General features: G+C 38.4%; 1 protein-coding gene across 6 annotated transcripts in view; it reads right to left on the bottom strand.

The window, feature by feature from the left end:
- The window catches only part of UNC5D (unc-5 netrin receptor D), a 515658-nt gene that overhangs the window by 109681 nt on the left and 389137 nt on the right, over nt 1-16840 (bottom strand). The window lies entirely within an intron of this gene.

Here is a 16840-nt window from a genome sequence, read left to right as displayed (position 1 = left end):
TCCACCCTAATCCTATCCTTGGTCCAAACTTCTCTTTACCTTGAACACCTGAAGAAGACACAGATGGAGCCGTCTACTCCCTAGATCCTCATCCTCCCCCCAGTTGGGGTACACTACCTATACGTCCCCTACTTTACCGAGCAGGCCAGTCCTCCCCTGAGCTAACATCTCTCCTTCCTCATTTTGTCCTCTGCTTCCACATCTGAACAACCTCTCCACTGTTCACACCATCTTGGTAGCACTGTACACATCTCTTGCTTGGCAGTAGCTGCTTAGCTCTAGTTATCAGCATATGCTGCACACAGTCATTACTTAGCACTGAAAGCAAGGGCAGTGGCTACCCCAGAGCCATCACACAGAAACATACGCAGCAGGGCACTTTTCATCATTCTGCCCACCATTAGCACAGACCATTGAGAGTTGCTTTTAGAAGAAGATGCCTCATTTCATGTTTAAATCTTGAGAATTCTAATTTATTACCAATAAACAAGTGGCATCTGTTATATAACAATTTGATGTAATCAAGATATGCTAATCTCTATAAAAAGGGATTATCAGAAGAAAACCTTTAATGATATTTATCTCAAGTGCCAACATGTAAATGAGAGTTTAGAGTAACCTAAATCATCACCATCTCAAATCCTCCCTAGAAAAAAGTCAATATTGGAAAAGAACAGGATAGCAAATAGACAAAAGAAGAGGTCTGAGAACTGCTTAAAAACATGGAGATGAGCTGAAAAACCAATGTGATACGGGGCCATGAAGTAAAGAAGCAAGCTGACCACCCACCCCACGGTCCAGCCTGGAGGTGTGGCACTGGCTAATGACCCAGAGCCCAGAAGCACTGCTCTGGCGAGCGAAGCAGGACCGTGCAATCAAGTTTATGTCACATCTGGCCACCAGCCTGTGACAGATGTCCTCCATTCCCCACTAACCAGATAGTTTATTCTTTCATGAATTTTATATTTTACGGGTACAATGAAAATAGACATTTAAATGCACATCACCCCAAGAAAATAAAAGCTGGGAGTAACACTGTCACCAATATTTGGGATGAAACACACACTTAAAGCCAATAGGATTGGAGTTTTGAAAGAATAGATCTGCCTGCCAAAGTAGGTCTGGAAGCTTTGTCCCGCCCCACACTCTTCCTGACTCTGAAATTCAGAGTGTAAATTGCTTGGTTTTCTGATTAATTCCCTACTCCTGAGATTTGTAGCACTTAGAAAGCTGTTCCCTTGTGCCCCCACCTCAGTCATTGTTTTCCACACTTCCCCTCAAACAGCTGGTGAGGAAGTCAGGAAAGTCAGTCCTGGCCCATAAGTAAATTATTCCTAGTGAGTTAACTAGCCAGAAAAAACGCTGCGGGCAGTGTCCCTGGAGACACTAGAAGTCCCAGCCAAAGGAAGCCAAAGGAAGTCCCAGCACCTGGAAATGGAAGAAAACTTTCCTGGCCAGATCTTGTACACAATTGTCTACCACTGTGCTGCACACCTGGAACTAAGAAGAAAAAATGGTAACTGAATGTAAACTGTGATTGAAAATAAAACCCACAAAAAACAAAAACTTGGCCCAGAATCTATTAAAGCCTTAATCATCAAGTAGAGGTTTGGCTTCAAATTGAAAATTTAAATCATGTACACAAGAAGTGGCCAACAAACTAAGACAACATTTGCCACAAATTGGATAAGTAAGAGGTTAATGCTGTGATGATCTGAGGAAAATCTGAATAGTTTAAAAACCGCTATATGCATACATCTGTGTGTGTGTGTGTGTGTGTGTGTGTGTGTGTGTGTGTGTGTGTACTGGTAGGTGAAGATTAACAAAACATATATATATGTCCTATATAATAAGAGCCTAATATGAAAACTGACCCAAGAGTGAAATGACCGGCCGCTATGATGCTCACTGACCACCAGGGGGCAGATGCTCAATGCAGGAGCTGTCCCCAGCCCGCAGGCACCAGGCGGGTGCCAGTGGGAGCCCCCCATCACACTGCCGGTCGCCCCGCAGAGGGAGGTGCCCCGTGGCAGCGGTGGGGGGCTGCAGGGCCAGCCGGCGAGTGGGCGGCGCTAGGCCGGCCAAGGCAGGTACCAGCGTGGGCCCCCCCGATCATCCCACCAGTCGCCCCACAGATCGGCCCTGACAGCCGGCCAGGCCTAGGGACCCTACCCATGCACGAATTTCGTGCATTGAGCCTCTATATATATAGCAACTTCCCTTCACTTCCCCATCCTGCTTTAATTTATCTCCATCAGCTAGTCTTAAAGATAGTAATGCCTTTTGTTCTTATAATTATGATCCCAGCAAGCTATTGAAAAAAGGTATTAGAGCTATAAACAAAACCTTAACCACAATAAGTTATTTTTTGGTAAAAAGAAAGAAAAAGGAAAAATTGTGCCAAAGCTACATGCATGCCAAATAGAGCTTTGTTTAAATAAATTGTGTTTCAACAATATGATTTAGTATTATATAGGCATTAAAAATCGTGATTTCAACTAGTGAAAACATAGAAAATGCTCATAATACATGACAGTCAAAATGCACAATTGTATGATTACTGTTATAAACTTATAAAACAACAAATTACATATATATATATATATTTAAAATTGAAAAATATTTGGAACAATATATGGTCACAGAAGTCTTCAGAGAAGATTAGGGTAATTTCTTTTCTTCCTGTTGGTTAACTGTGGCACCTTCAAAGAAAAGCTATTTAGTGATCTGAAAACAATCACTTTATCTTAGAAATAACTCTTTTAGCCTCATGTAGTACAGTAGTTTCCAAATTTATATTTTGCCATAAAATGTTTCCTTGAATTAGTTTATCTGAAGCTCAAAATTAAAAACAGATTAACAAGGAAAGATCTTCTGACTGGTGCAGAAGTGAGGGGCCCTAAGCTGTATAAGATTGACCATAGCCAAGACCAAATTTGCACAATTCCAGGGGAGATCATTCACATCTTTCCCCTTCTATGTCAATCATACCCTGCAGAGATGTCCAGTGCACATGTTTTGCCATCATATACTTTGTCCCTGTCATCCAATCTATCCCCCTACCCACCTGCATGTACTGTGGACATATACAATGACCTGCTGTTGGATCTCCCAAATCATAGTTTGAAAATCATTGATATAGGATGAATGAGGTGTCGTAGATACACACATTCTGGTACCTGTGGTGTTTATGCTGTCATGGCTGAGGCCCATCAATCCAATTATGTCTATAAACAATCAGCACATTAGTAGACTCATAATTGTGGGGCTATTTTTATTCATAACCTAATAGTTTATCCATTTAACTGATGGCAGGATCTTTATGAGGAAATCAGTTTGGTATTTTCTGGGCTAATAAAAGTGACAGATTGCTTTTGGGATTTATGCTTTTGTCACTTAGCAAAATTTTAAAACATTTTTGATGAGCTAAGTGCTCCTTAATGTAGAATAGTTTAATAAATAAGATAGAAAAAAGCATTCCCTACACCAGCCATTCCAAACTCAGATGGTGCTGGGGGCCAGGGAAGTAACATAAATCACCGCAGTGGCCCTGTGTGTGAGACACCCATGTGCATCGCTTGCATATTAATGACAAGGGGCCATTCTTCATTTTCACAAAGAAATGAACTCTCATTTTTCTTAAAAAATGTTATCGCTTTGTTTCTACTTTTGTTTTCCCACTTTAGATAGAAACAAGTATTTTTTTAAAAATGCTAGTTCCATGAAAAATGACAATGAGCTCATTTTGTTTAAAATCTCTTTTGCTTTTCATGTTTCACAATGGTCTTCAAATTTATGGACTATTTAGCGTCACTGTGTATGGGAAGTGGTGGCAACTGTGACAAAATGAAGATCACAGGACCTGTGCAAATGTGTAGCCACCAGGCAGGACAGACTAGGGTTGCCAGTGTAACTGGACCTTCCATCTTTCACAAGAAACCAATGGTGTATATTTTAATGTAACATTTCTTGATTCTAACATGATAGATCGTATATTACAAAATATATTGTAAGGGCCAAACATAGCATATCTATGAACCAGAAGTAAATTTACTTTCTCTTTTCCACACACCAGCTTTCTGGCTTCTAGTGATTGTTTCACAAAATGGAGCTCAGTGTCGTCCCTAAAGTTAATTCCTTTTCATTAGATAGGAATTCCCCCATCACCCTAGAATATTACTGTTCATGTCTCATAACCCCCTCTCAAGGTTTCCTTATAGAAGTGACTGGCAAGCATCAAAGACCTTTTGAACTTATGTACAGTATTCTTTAAGTAACATAAGGGCATCTGTACTGAGTTCAGAAATTATTTCACAAGAGGTTGTCAACAAGAAAAATCCTAAACTCTTAACAAAAGCAATACAAATTTTCAAATTAGCCTTATGGGATGAATACATTGACCACTTCCAGACTAAGGAACATTTGTATAATTGATCCAAATGACCTCAGGCAAACAGGTCATCTTTTTGACAGAGAGGCATAACATCCTGAAGGTTGTTGGAAACGTGCACCCCTCAGAGAAACAAGTCTTCATCTGGTTTCTATTTATTTAGTTTACATGGATAATCCAAGTTAGAAGCATGTACAGAAACTAGTTACTTAGAGATAATGAGCTGATGGTTTTGCAGGATGTCCACATTCATGAACATAGTGCCACGTGCAGATGGTCTGCAATTTGTAGATTTTACCAGTTTATAAACAAATCTGGAAAAAGCAGACCATCATGCCAGACAGCATGATCAGTTGCTGATCCATTATTCTGGTTAGCTGGGGACAGAAGGTATGTAATTAACCAGTCTATAGATTTTTCTCAACAATAGGCAGCGTGGTGTAATTGGATGGGGGAGGGGACCATCTTTGAAATAGTGGTATAGAGTATTTTGCCTGAGATCTGAGTTACATTTGAAAATGTCTGCATGAGTCCTGATATTTTACCTCTTCTGACCTTTGCCAGAGACATTTATACACATACATAAACCTTACACCTAAATATTTATTTCCATCAGATAGTAAGTCAGAATTCCCAAGTTCCTGTTCTTAGTTTTAATATTCTGTAAAAGAATGAGGTGACTGGTGTTATTAACCATTTATAAATGGGGGAGAGAATATTAGACTAGACAGAAAAAGCCACTTTAATAGGAGGATCCAAAGCCTTTTGTCCTTTGACTCTAGATGGTATCAACTTGAACTCTCCCTTCATATTCCACAAAAAATGCCAATCAACACCAGTTATTGATATTTTCTACCAAGTGTTTCTATGCCACAACTCCAGTACTCCAGTTAGGATTTGCTAGACTCAATATAAAATAGATGTAACTTTAGATTTATGACATTTGAAGCTTCTCAATCCATCTACTCATTACCTGTGATCACTTTCTCCACTACTCATTGGCAGGCTCCTTAAGAACATGAACAACATTTAAAATCTTCTTATATATTACATAGCAACCACTTCAGAGGATGTTCACTGGCACCTGTGGAATAAATGTTCTAGCCCAAATTGAGGTACGTGCAAATTTAGAGACTGGGGATACACATACACACATACAACAAAGATTCAAATTGCATTTTAGGGCTAGGGCAAAGGGAGAGAGAGAGATTATTCTTTGCTTTATATCCCATGGTTGAGCGTAGATATGATCTAGTAGAGACATTTTTAAAGTAGTTGCTAAAAGAAGACAACCTTGTCTGATGAAACTGGTGGAGAGACAAGACTACACTAGAGGGATGTGGTGTAGATTTAGGGAAATATTGGAAGGCCACAGCAGTTCACAATGTGGTCATTCCCTTCCTACATACCTTCTCAAACTTTTTGTAAAGGTACCATCTTACCAAACAACAAGTGTGATTGGATTTCTATGAGAAAACAGAAGGCTGAGGTATGCATTCTAGCCGGTGAAAGACTAAGCTGAGATGGCACCCATGGGCACCAGGGTGGGGACAGAGTGGAAAAGGCAGAATAAAGATGGGGTTCCACAGCAACTATGGGTGGGCCTCTAGACATGCACACTAAGAAATTGATCTAACCAATAAATGCCTCATTTACTTTAAGTCATGTCATGACTGTGCTCAGTTGTCCACATAGTTTGCCAGATTTGGATGCAATGACCATATGTTATTTGCAAAATAATTTTCACTTATATGTGCAATCTTAGAAATAAAAGCACACATAGAAAACCCCATGCTCATAAATATGGAGAACAGATTGGTGGATGCCATAGACAGGGGTGGGGTGGGAGAAATGGGTGAAGGGGTCAAAAGATACAGACTTCCAGTACATAATAAATGTCATGGGGATATAATGTACACCATGGTGATTAAAGTTAATAATACTCCCATTGCATATTTTGAAAGTTACTAAGAGAGTAAATCTTAAAAGTTATCAGAAAAAATATTTTGTAGCTATATAAGGTGATAAATGTTAACTAGACTTATTGAGGTGATCATTTCACAGTGTATGCAAATATAGAATCATTATGTTGTACACCTGAAGCTAATAATGGGTGTTAATTATAACTAAATTAATGAATACATAAAATTAAACAATATTTGTCCCCATATAGCTCATGAGAAGTTATGGTAACCCTCTCAATGTTATCTGGTGTCTCATTTTGCTTTTGTTAATGAGAATAAATGAGTGGGACAAATAGTCCCTACAATCTGATACAGTCAGCAGTCTTAAAATATTTAAGGAGGCCAGTTGCATCTAAGCCTATTGGGTGACTTACAGAAAAGCACGTGCTTTCCTGAGAAAAGGGGAAGGAGGCATTTCTGCTGTTCACCTGTATGGGCATGAATGTGATTCTGAACAAATAGCAGCTGTCTTGCGATCTTGAATAAAAGGCAAAGAAACACACAGAGATACTGGTTATCATGTCTATACCCACAAGGGCACACATAGCTATTCAATACATTATTTCACTTGATCCTCACAATAGCTACCCCCCAAAAAATAAGTAGGCAAAGAAAATCTTATTCTTCCCATTTTACAGATTATGTGAGCTAAGTTAACATACTAGAAAAATCGTAGGATTTGACCTGGTAGTCTTCAAGTAATTTTTCTACCACAAGACATGAGCCATTTTTTATGTCTCTTGTTGACCGAATAAATGGCGGCTCCTTACCATTTCCCACAGTTTGACTTGGCATACTCGCATATGTCTTCACTGGGACTTCACCACTGATAAGCATGGCATCTCTTTACTCATAAGGGAGCATATTATCTTCTAATGTTAGTTTAGGCCATTACTCTCTTCCCCTCTTTCCGAGATTAGATGTCACCTGTCCTCTTCTCTCTCCTTGTTAATATTTCCTTCAAGTTATTTATAACAGTACTATCATGTTTCCCCTTTGTCTTCCTTCTTTTTCCAATCTGTGTGGATTGGTTTTAAAGCCACCTACACAGCAGTTTCTTCAATCTGGCTTCACTATCTGATTGTGCATCACAAAAGGAAGCAGAAATTCAGCTTAATTGTGAAGCCACAGCAGCAGAACCAGGCAAGCAATGGAAACCTAATGATCACAGGGAGAATCACACTCCCTGATGCTGAATGAAATGACAGTCATGAGGCTCTCTGTAGAGGCCTGACTTCTAAGGAACTTTACGTTCTGACATTGTGTGTCTCTTGTCAGATCAGTGTTGTCCTTTCACTTCCCTGCTTCAGTTATGATAGTCAGAAGCAGCCTCCTGTTATTTATTTATATTTTATTCATTTTGACAGGTAAATGGTCACGGGAACAGTGAACACCCTGGATCCACTGTTAACAGAAAATGTAACATTGTCATGAGTGCGGATGAGACATGTTTGCATTAATGTAAAGCATTGTCAAGAATGGTGATCAGACAGAAAAGATAGCATTAAAAGGACAAGACATAGAGAGAAGAATAGAAAAAGATATGCAATCAGAAGGTGATTTTTAAGGGAGGGCACAGGCTGCTATTTGCCGTTCAGCCATGTTTTCCACAGTGCAAGGGCTCTCACTCCTGGCTAACTCCACCTTTTCTCACTGCCATCTGTGAGGGCAAAACGAATTCTGGTTTTGAATATTTGATGAAGCAAGCTGTAGGAGATGCTTCCAAAACTTGGTATCCTAAGGAATGACCTAAAATACAGTGTAATGTGCTGATGCGTTTTAAGGGATTATTTTGGGATGGGAAGAACTCTCTAGCTGGATGATAAAGAGCTGGTTTTCAGGGAGCCTCATAACTGCTTCTGTATTCCTCCTGCAACTTTTGGTATGTAAATAAGGATTTTAAGGTGGTGGTGAGGGGAAATTAATGAACAATTCCATTTCCCCCTTCCTTACTGCCATGTAATATATACTCAGGTGCTGAGACAATAGCCATCTTATTAATGATTAGAACATTCAAAATTCTAAATGTTCATATCAAACTGGTTTAAAATGCTGACATAGAAGTCATATAATTAGATAAAGAATGCAAACACAGATCACTTGCATATACTATATACACACCATCTGAGAAATCAGATCTCCTCAGAAGAACAATTCCATCAGCCACAGTGAAAGGCTAATCATGTAATGATCTGCCAAGGAAATGCTGGGACAAATATGGATTAGCTCAGTTCCATATACTGGGTGGCTGAGAATGAATTAGCATAATCATAAATTTGTTCCAATTACAGAAGGCAATTATCAGAGACCAGCTTATAGCATTATCAAAATGAAATCAGCAAAGTGCACCGACATTCCAGGTAGATGCCATTGAGTTAATGGTGCTTAAAAATAAAAAGGCTCTGCACCCATTCATCTTTCATCCCTTTGATTACTGTACACTCCATACAAGTTTCCTTTCAGCTGACAGACACAGAGCCATTGTGAAAGAACAACTATATACTATAAGAAAAAAAATGCTTAACGTAACAACACAACTGCAAAGTAACCAAATTCTAAAGTCTCCTGTGTGTAATTTCTCCAGGTCAGTGGTTCAGACACTGCTTTTACATTTTAGACAGTAATGCACATCATCTCTTGTGTTCTTTCCAAAATATTGATCAGGAATAAAGCTGTGACTAAGCCAGTCATTACCTGCTCCAAACAAAAGTTCTTTGTGCAGAAAGGTAGTGCTGTTTTGCAAAAGGTAGCCTCACTGTCCTTGCTCACCCCCCCCCCCACCCCCGCTGCCCATTTTGCCTTCCCTGTTTTCTTGTTAACCATTGCCAACCTGGAAAGTGTGAGAGCAGTGAAACATATTTTGTAAAGGATACAGCAGATTTAGTGTCAAAGTTTTAGAGCTGAAAGGGCAATTTCATTAAATAGCTAAGATTTTGCACATATGTGGTGTCCAGCACTTAAGGAAAGAGGCATCAGGATATACTCAAGAGAGGGCAGATTAATAAGAAGACAAAAGAGTATTTATATTGTAACTAAATGCAATGGGTTTTATTATTACAAAGGATGGTAGACCCAGTGGAGTTGAGGAAGGGAAAAGGGGAGGAGAGGAAAGGCAGACAAACATCTTCCTTTTATTGATGGTCTGCTATGCATAAGATTCTAGGCTCTTTCGCATCTTAAACCACTTGGTGAGGTGGATGTTAATTATGTTTTTATAATAATAAAAATTAATGCTGAAAGGTATCCTTTAAGAAGAGGAAGAAGAAGAAAAAGGTAAAGATACAAATTATGAACAACAAATATGCATCTATCAACAAGTGAATCTAAGAATCAAGTGAATAAATAATCTGATGTACAGAATGAACTGGTGATTATAATAGAATCAGGGACATAGAAAGGGAATGGACTGACTATTCTTTGGGGGGAAAGGGGTGTGGGAGATGCTGGAAGAGACTGGACAAAAATCGTGCACCTATGGATGTGGACAGTGGGTGGGGAGTGAGGGTGGAGGGTAGGGTGGGAACTGGGAGGAGGGGAGTTATGGGGGGAAAAAAGAGGAACAAATGTAATAATCTGAACAATAAAGATTTAATTTAAAAAAATAATAAAAATTAACCATCAAAGAACTGAAATTTTCAGACATGCTCAAAATTCTGCCATCCTTTTAAAAATATGTTCTTTTTTTATTGATTTTTAGGCAGAGAGGAAGGGAAAGGAACAGAGATAGAAACACTAATGCAAGAGAAACATCATCAGCAATCAGCTGCCTTTGCCCGCCCCCTAATGGGGATCAAACCCGCAACGTGGGTATGTGCTCTGACTGGGAATCAAACTGGTGACCTCTTGGTTCATGGGTTGATGTTCAACCACTGAGCCACATCAGCCAGGCTCTGCCATCTTAAAATAAGTAAACAAACAAAAAATCCTTTTTTTTTTCATAGACATCTCTCTTGAATTCTTTACTCATCCCTCATCATTACATTTCACTTTGCCTTCCACTGAAATTGCTCTTGCTAAAGTCACCAATGATCTCCAAGTTGCTACATTCAGTGCACACTGTTCTGTATTCTTAGTTGATTTTCAGAGCTAATGAGACCTTTTTTGAATTTTCTCTTCCACTGGTTTTTATAATACCACATAGTCTCTCTCTATACCCCTCTTGCCATTCCTGCTGTTTCTTTTGTTGGTTTCTTCTCTATCCAGACATGAAGCATTGTATTTCTTAAGGTCTCAGGATTAGGCCTTTCTCCACATCTGGTCATACAATGTATCTCCCCCTGCCATATGATAACATCAGACTCATGTATCATTCATGGCTATACACTGAATATTCCCAAATTGATATCTACAGTTCATTGACCTTTTTAAGATACAGACTCTTATAATCAGGTTCCTATTCAGCATCTACTTTTGTATGCTTCAAAGATACTTCAAGCTGAACAGGTAGAATTGGATTTAGATTTTTTTCCCCTCACAGAAATAAAGGGATGATGATTTCCTTACCTGTTTGTCCGACATGAAAATATTTGAATATTTTCACTAAAATTTTCGGAGAGTTGATGAAATAATACCTTCACATGAAAAATAATATTCTTGACATAATATATGGAATATATGGGATAAAGAGGGGCAGGGGAAGCTAGGAGCAGAGATCATTAGGAGATTGACAATAATCCCATGAAGAAATTGTGGTGGAATGAAATGTAAGGCTATGATGGGTTTACAGTAAAGAGCCTTGACAAGATGTGAAGGGGTAAAATGGAATGAATTGAAATTTGTGACTGATCAGTAACCACCAGAGGCTCATCCCAATGACAGCAAACGGCGCCCCACCTTGAGTAATACAAATTTGGCACCAATTCTTCTGACTTGGACAAGTGATATAGGAAAAAAACATTTTTAGATGCTGAACTGATATGTATTGACTGAAGGTCACCCTGCTCCCTCATATACAAAGAGTACTCTCAAATCAATAGGAATAAATAATGGGTGAAAGACAAAACATGGCAACAGAAAAATAGTCCAAGTACTTGAATAATTAACTCAGTGATGAATACAGATAGGTTGAAGATGTATATGAGGCATTTAATCAGCTCCAGAACTATACAGTCAACTACTTTTTGAGCATCTTTACTCCTCAGCTTTCAGCATAAATTGTATTCCAAGCTATAGGTATATATGAAATTATGCAGAAAGTGTAAGATGGGTAAAAAGAGTTTAAGATGCAACCTGAAGAATAGCAGCACTTTAAGATCACACAAGAGGGAAATGGGGACTAATCATGAAGTAAGGGAGAAATCAGAAATGTATGTGTCATAGAAACCAAGAAAGAAAAATATTTTAAGTTCATTCATGCACCACTTAATGACAAGAATATCCTGAGTAATGTGTTATTAAGCGATTCGTCATTGTGCCAACATAGAGTGCACTTACACAAACTTAAATGGTACAGTCTACTATTCACCTAGCCCGTATGGTAGGGTGCATTGCTCCTAGGCCACAAACCTATACAGAATGTTACTGTACAAAACAATACTAGATTAAATCAAGCACAAGAGAAAATGATGTAATCAAAAGAAGCAGTAAACATGAACTGTATGAGGCTGCTGCTGGCATAACACAGAATACTTTTTTACAGAAAACTTTTTTTTTATAAGTTCAAGAATACACTCTAAAATAATGAATAAAAATATAGTATAGAAATACATAATAAATGCCTAAACCAGTAACATATACATTTATTATCATTATTAAGTACTATGCACTGTGATAATTGTATGTGCTATACTTGTATAGGACTGGCAGCACAGTAGCTTTATTTACTCCAGCATCACCAAAAACACATTAGTACTGCATTACACTATGATATTACGATGATCATGACATCCTAGGTGATAGGAAACGTTTTTAGTTTCATTATAAACTTATGTAGTTTGTCGTTGGTGAGAAAGTTGTGGTGATCCAGTACTGCACTTAAAATCACCACTGAAATAAAAAGTGAGTGTAAGTAAAGCCCCAGGCTCTAGTTCAATGTGAAGCTCCTTCTAGAGCATGTTAAAGGACTCCACTCTTGTCTTTGTTAATTTCACAGTTAATAATAATAAAAATGCTCTCCTCTTCTGTTCATTTGCCTCAATATTCACTAAAACTTCCCCAAAGTCAATTGGTCACTTGAAAAATAAAGTAGTATCTCTATCTCACTCCTTAGAACAAAACTAAACCATAGGCATATAAAATCCTATATAATAAAAGGCTAATATGCAAATAGACCGAAAGGTAGAACAACCAAACCAGTTGCTATGATATGCGCTGACCATCAGGGGGCGTGTGTGGAACATGGTGGGTGTCGGCCATGGCGGAATGGTGGAGCAGGTTAGCGGGGGCACCAAACCAAGGTGGGGCGCCGTTTGCTGTCATTGGGATGAGCCTCTGGTGGTTACTGAAAATTATTTGCTCCTGTGTGCCACTATCCCACCCAACGCTTGCACCTGCTGCCAGCACCAGAGCCGCCACTCGCACCCACTGCGAGTGCCGGCCCCGCTCACACCTGCAGCCGGTGCTGGAGCCACCACTCGCACCCACTGCTGGTGCCCAGCGCAGGTCCCGATTACTTGGAGCCATTAGCGGGTGCGAGTGGCAGCTGCCAGCCCTGATCGCCCCTGAGGACTTCTCTGCCTCCCCTGCTCCTGAGGGGCGATCAAGGCAGCAGCCGCTGTTCGCACCTGTGATGGCGCTGGCCCCAATTGCTCTGCGCCATCAGCAGATGCTAGCGGGGCTAGCACCATCAGCACGTGGGAGCAGCAGCAGTGGGAGTGGGGCTGCCGGCAGACAGGGGACCAGGAGCCGCCGTGGGAGGGGCCAGGTAGGGGTATGGAGGATGGGCCGAGACCTGCCCTTGTGCCTACTGCAGTGTCTCGGCCCACAGTTCCTTTCAAGGTGCATGAATTCGTGCACTGGGCCCCTAGTATTAAAAATATAATAAGTGAAGACACCAAAGAACTATAAGAAAGCATGGGTGAATATTTTTGTGATTTTACAATAGAGAAGGATTTCCTGCATGGTGTAAAAGCCAAATTCATAAGTATTGACTATTAAAGTTCAATATAACAAAAGGATGCCAAGAAGGAAAAACATGAAAAAAAAATGTTTGTAACATATTACAAAGGGTTATTATACAATAATCAAGGGAGATAGCAAATACATTTTGCAACTTGTACAACCAAATGCCCATCAAATAAAAATGAATGCCAGTTGGTATGTCTGACCAGTATCTACTGGATATCAGCCTGGTTCCTAATATATAAAGATCATGCTAAAATCAATAGGGAACAAGCATTCTAATAGAAAATGAGCTAAGTATTTGAAAAGATTATTTAGAAGAGAAAAATACAAATGGTAAGTAACATATGGAAAAGTTGTTCAACCTTTCCAATAATGAAGATGAAAATGAGATATTGTTGGTAGCCTATAACCATGGCAAATTCTGATACTATATAGGGTTGGCAAAAGTGTAAAGGAATGAATGTTTTCAGTTACTTTATGTGATAGTCTAATTTTAATAGAATGGGGAATATCTCTGAGACATTATTGCGTGTAAAAAAGTCAGATTATAAAACTCTATTTTTATTATCTCTATATTCAAACACACTCAAAGATCTGGAAAGCAGTTCATGAAATGTTATTTGGGTAGTACAATGTTCAGGGGTCAGAATTTTCTTCTTTATAGGTTCTTAGATTGCTGTAATTTTTGGTGTGAGCTATTCACCAAATATTTCTGGCTTTCGCTTTTACATGTACAGTTGCACTTCCTGGTCCCTGTTTAGTTTTTGGGAGGCGGGGAGGGTCATGCTACTTGTGCTGGCCACTGAGTTGCAGTAAAAGTGACTTGTCAGTTGCAGGACTGAGTATTTAATTTCCTATAGAGACTCCTTAGAGCTCTTTCTCTGCTAGAACAGCTCACAGTTTGGAGAATGGCTACTGCCTTAGCCTTGGAACTGTAGTGTCAATGAAATGGAGTGCCTGGCTGACATGTGATGGACATGTAATATGAGGGAAAAATAAATCTTTGTTGTTTTAAGTCATTGGGATTTATAGGTTGTTTGTTACTTTCTCATTACCTAGCCTACCCTATTTTCCACAATCCACATTATTTTACAAGCAGATATAAAAGTTCTTTTCATTAAACAAATATATGGTCCCAAAAATATTTTTAATACTCCTTGTCTCTAAGAAGTAAACACATTATTTGAAATCGCATATCCTTCTGTTTCATAAAGTAATATATTAACTAGAAAAACAATCCATTTCTAGATAGGTAGGAGTCGAAGTGACTGTCCCACATGGCATTTTTTTTCTTCATAGCTGTCCTCACCTGACTATTTTAGACAACTGATTTTTGCATAAAATTACATAGTCGTAGATCATAGATAATGAGTCCTTGCATTAAAAACTCTAACCTCTAAATTCAAGGAGAAAAACTTAAGTAAAATTCTATTATTTTTACGTGTCATACTTACTTTGCTTGACTATACAGTTTCATTAACAAAATTGAGTTTTTCATTTGTTTTTATTTTTTTTTAAATAACACAGGTAGTTTCATGGGTTGCAAACATTCCATGAGAGATCTGAAAAGAAGTGACTTTGCATAGCCAACATATTCTCATTTGGGGAGCGTGTTTACCTTTCTCATTTTAATCAGCCTGGTCAATTAAATTGGATGGTTTCCTATTTGTTTCTATCTAGTTTATCCTCCTCTGCCTTGCATTCTGGTTTTTATGAACTAGCTCAAAGCCGCTGTTTGGTCTTCACAACACTACAGGGAATGCTTAAAAAATAAACTAAATTGCCTCATGACTTTTTTTTTTCAAACTTGCTGAAAATGAGATTTTTCAACAGCCTCTATTCCATAACCCTCCCCTTCCTTTTTAATTTAAATTTTGGTACTAAAGTGAGTTTACGATATTCCATTAATATCACTAGGGGAGACACTTGTTTATGTAATGTACAAATTAGCCTACAATTCTTCCCACTCCTATCCATCACTGTTCTAGGATTTCACAACACACATATATAGCATATTAGCAGTTTATTTGCCTTAAAAATCCACCTTTTCAGTTTTGGTAATATTATTATATTTAAAATATTTTTTTCTTGAACTATTAATTTTTATTGCATGCAATATTATTATATTTAAAATCATTTTTCTTGAAATATTAATGCTTATTGCATGTGACATTATTATATTTAAAATCATTTCTCTTGAAATATTAATGTCTGTTGCATGTAACATTACTATACTTAAAATCGTTTTTCTTGAAATATTACCAAAAAAAGACAAACTAAGCTAGGGAAACAGTAAAAAAATCCACTTTTTCATATTACATATTGATTCATAGTCATACGTTTACCAAAAAAATAGACAAAAATCACTATGCAACCCCTTAGACCACCACAAACTGTTGTTTGAAAGAGGTGGTCCTTATAGATTTCAAAACACTTGAGGAGTCAATCTCAAATAACACACTCAACAAAGAAAAACCATGATCAAAACCGCGAAGAAAGAAAGGTAAAATCTACTTTGGAATTAAATATTTCACTATTTATTTGGAGAAAAAAAAATGTGCATGTTATCTTAAATGAGTGTAGAGTTCATAAAGAATCAGCTGAGCAAAGGATTTAGAAAATCAGTAGGATACTAGACCATAAAATTATGCATTGCACAAATTCTATAATCTACATAAAGATTATCAAGAGTTGATTTTGTGTAGCACTTTCCTGTTAAATCAGTGTGGAGTTAATTTCCCATTCTTCCTCTGCAGAACAACAAAAATGTCACTCTCTTTCCCCTACCTCACAGGCCTCTCAGGAGATTGAAAATGGAACTGTGGATAAATGGATTTTTGTAAAAGTGTAAAGCAATAAATTAATGTAATGTGGTAGCAGATTCTTGGAACACACAGTCTCATGTGGCTCCATTCAGGGTGCCAAAAGTTTAAAATGATGAGACCAGAACAATAGCACGTTGAATATAGGCCCTGCATGCTGCTCAAAGAGTTCAGACTCAACCCTGAAGGCACTAAGGAGCCACTGCTGGATTTTAACTAAAGGAGTTTTGCTTGAGAAAAATCATCTGGCATCAAGGTGCCAAGTGACATTGAGGATTAAAAAGCCCAGACAGGAAGTCATTACTCCACTAAATGAGAGAAATAATGAGGGCCTGAATGAGGCAGTGCAGTAAAGATGGAGAAGACAGAATGCAGAATAAATAGCATTGATAAGTAGTGATAACAGAAAATGAGAGAAAGCATGAATGAAGGAACTAAACATGACTCAGAAATTCCCAGCCTGGACAACTGGGAGCCTTAACTAAGACTTGGGGTCCTGGATTTTCAAAGTCAAGGACATCTCTTGTACCTATTAGCATTTTGTGCTATGGGACATTTTTAAGAACTGATTATTTACTTAAGCAACTGGACCCACCCAGCTA

This window comes from Myotis myotis, unplaced genomic scaffold (genome assembly GCF_014108235.1).
Source record: "Myotis myotis isolate mMyoMyo1 unplaced genomic scaffold, mMyoMyo1.p scaffold_m19_p_3, whole genome shotgun sequence".
NCBI lineage: Eukaryota > Metazoa > Chordata > Mammalia > Chiroptera > Vespertilionidae > Myotis > Myotis myotis.
This window is presented reverse-complemented; position numbering and strand designations above follow the sequence as displayed.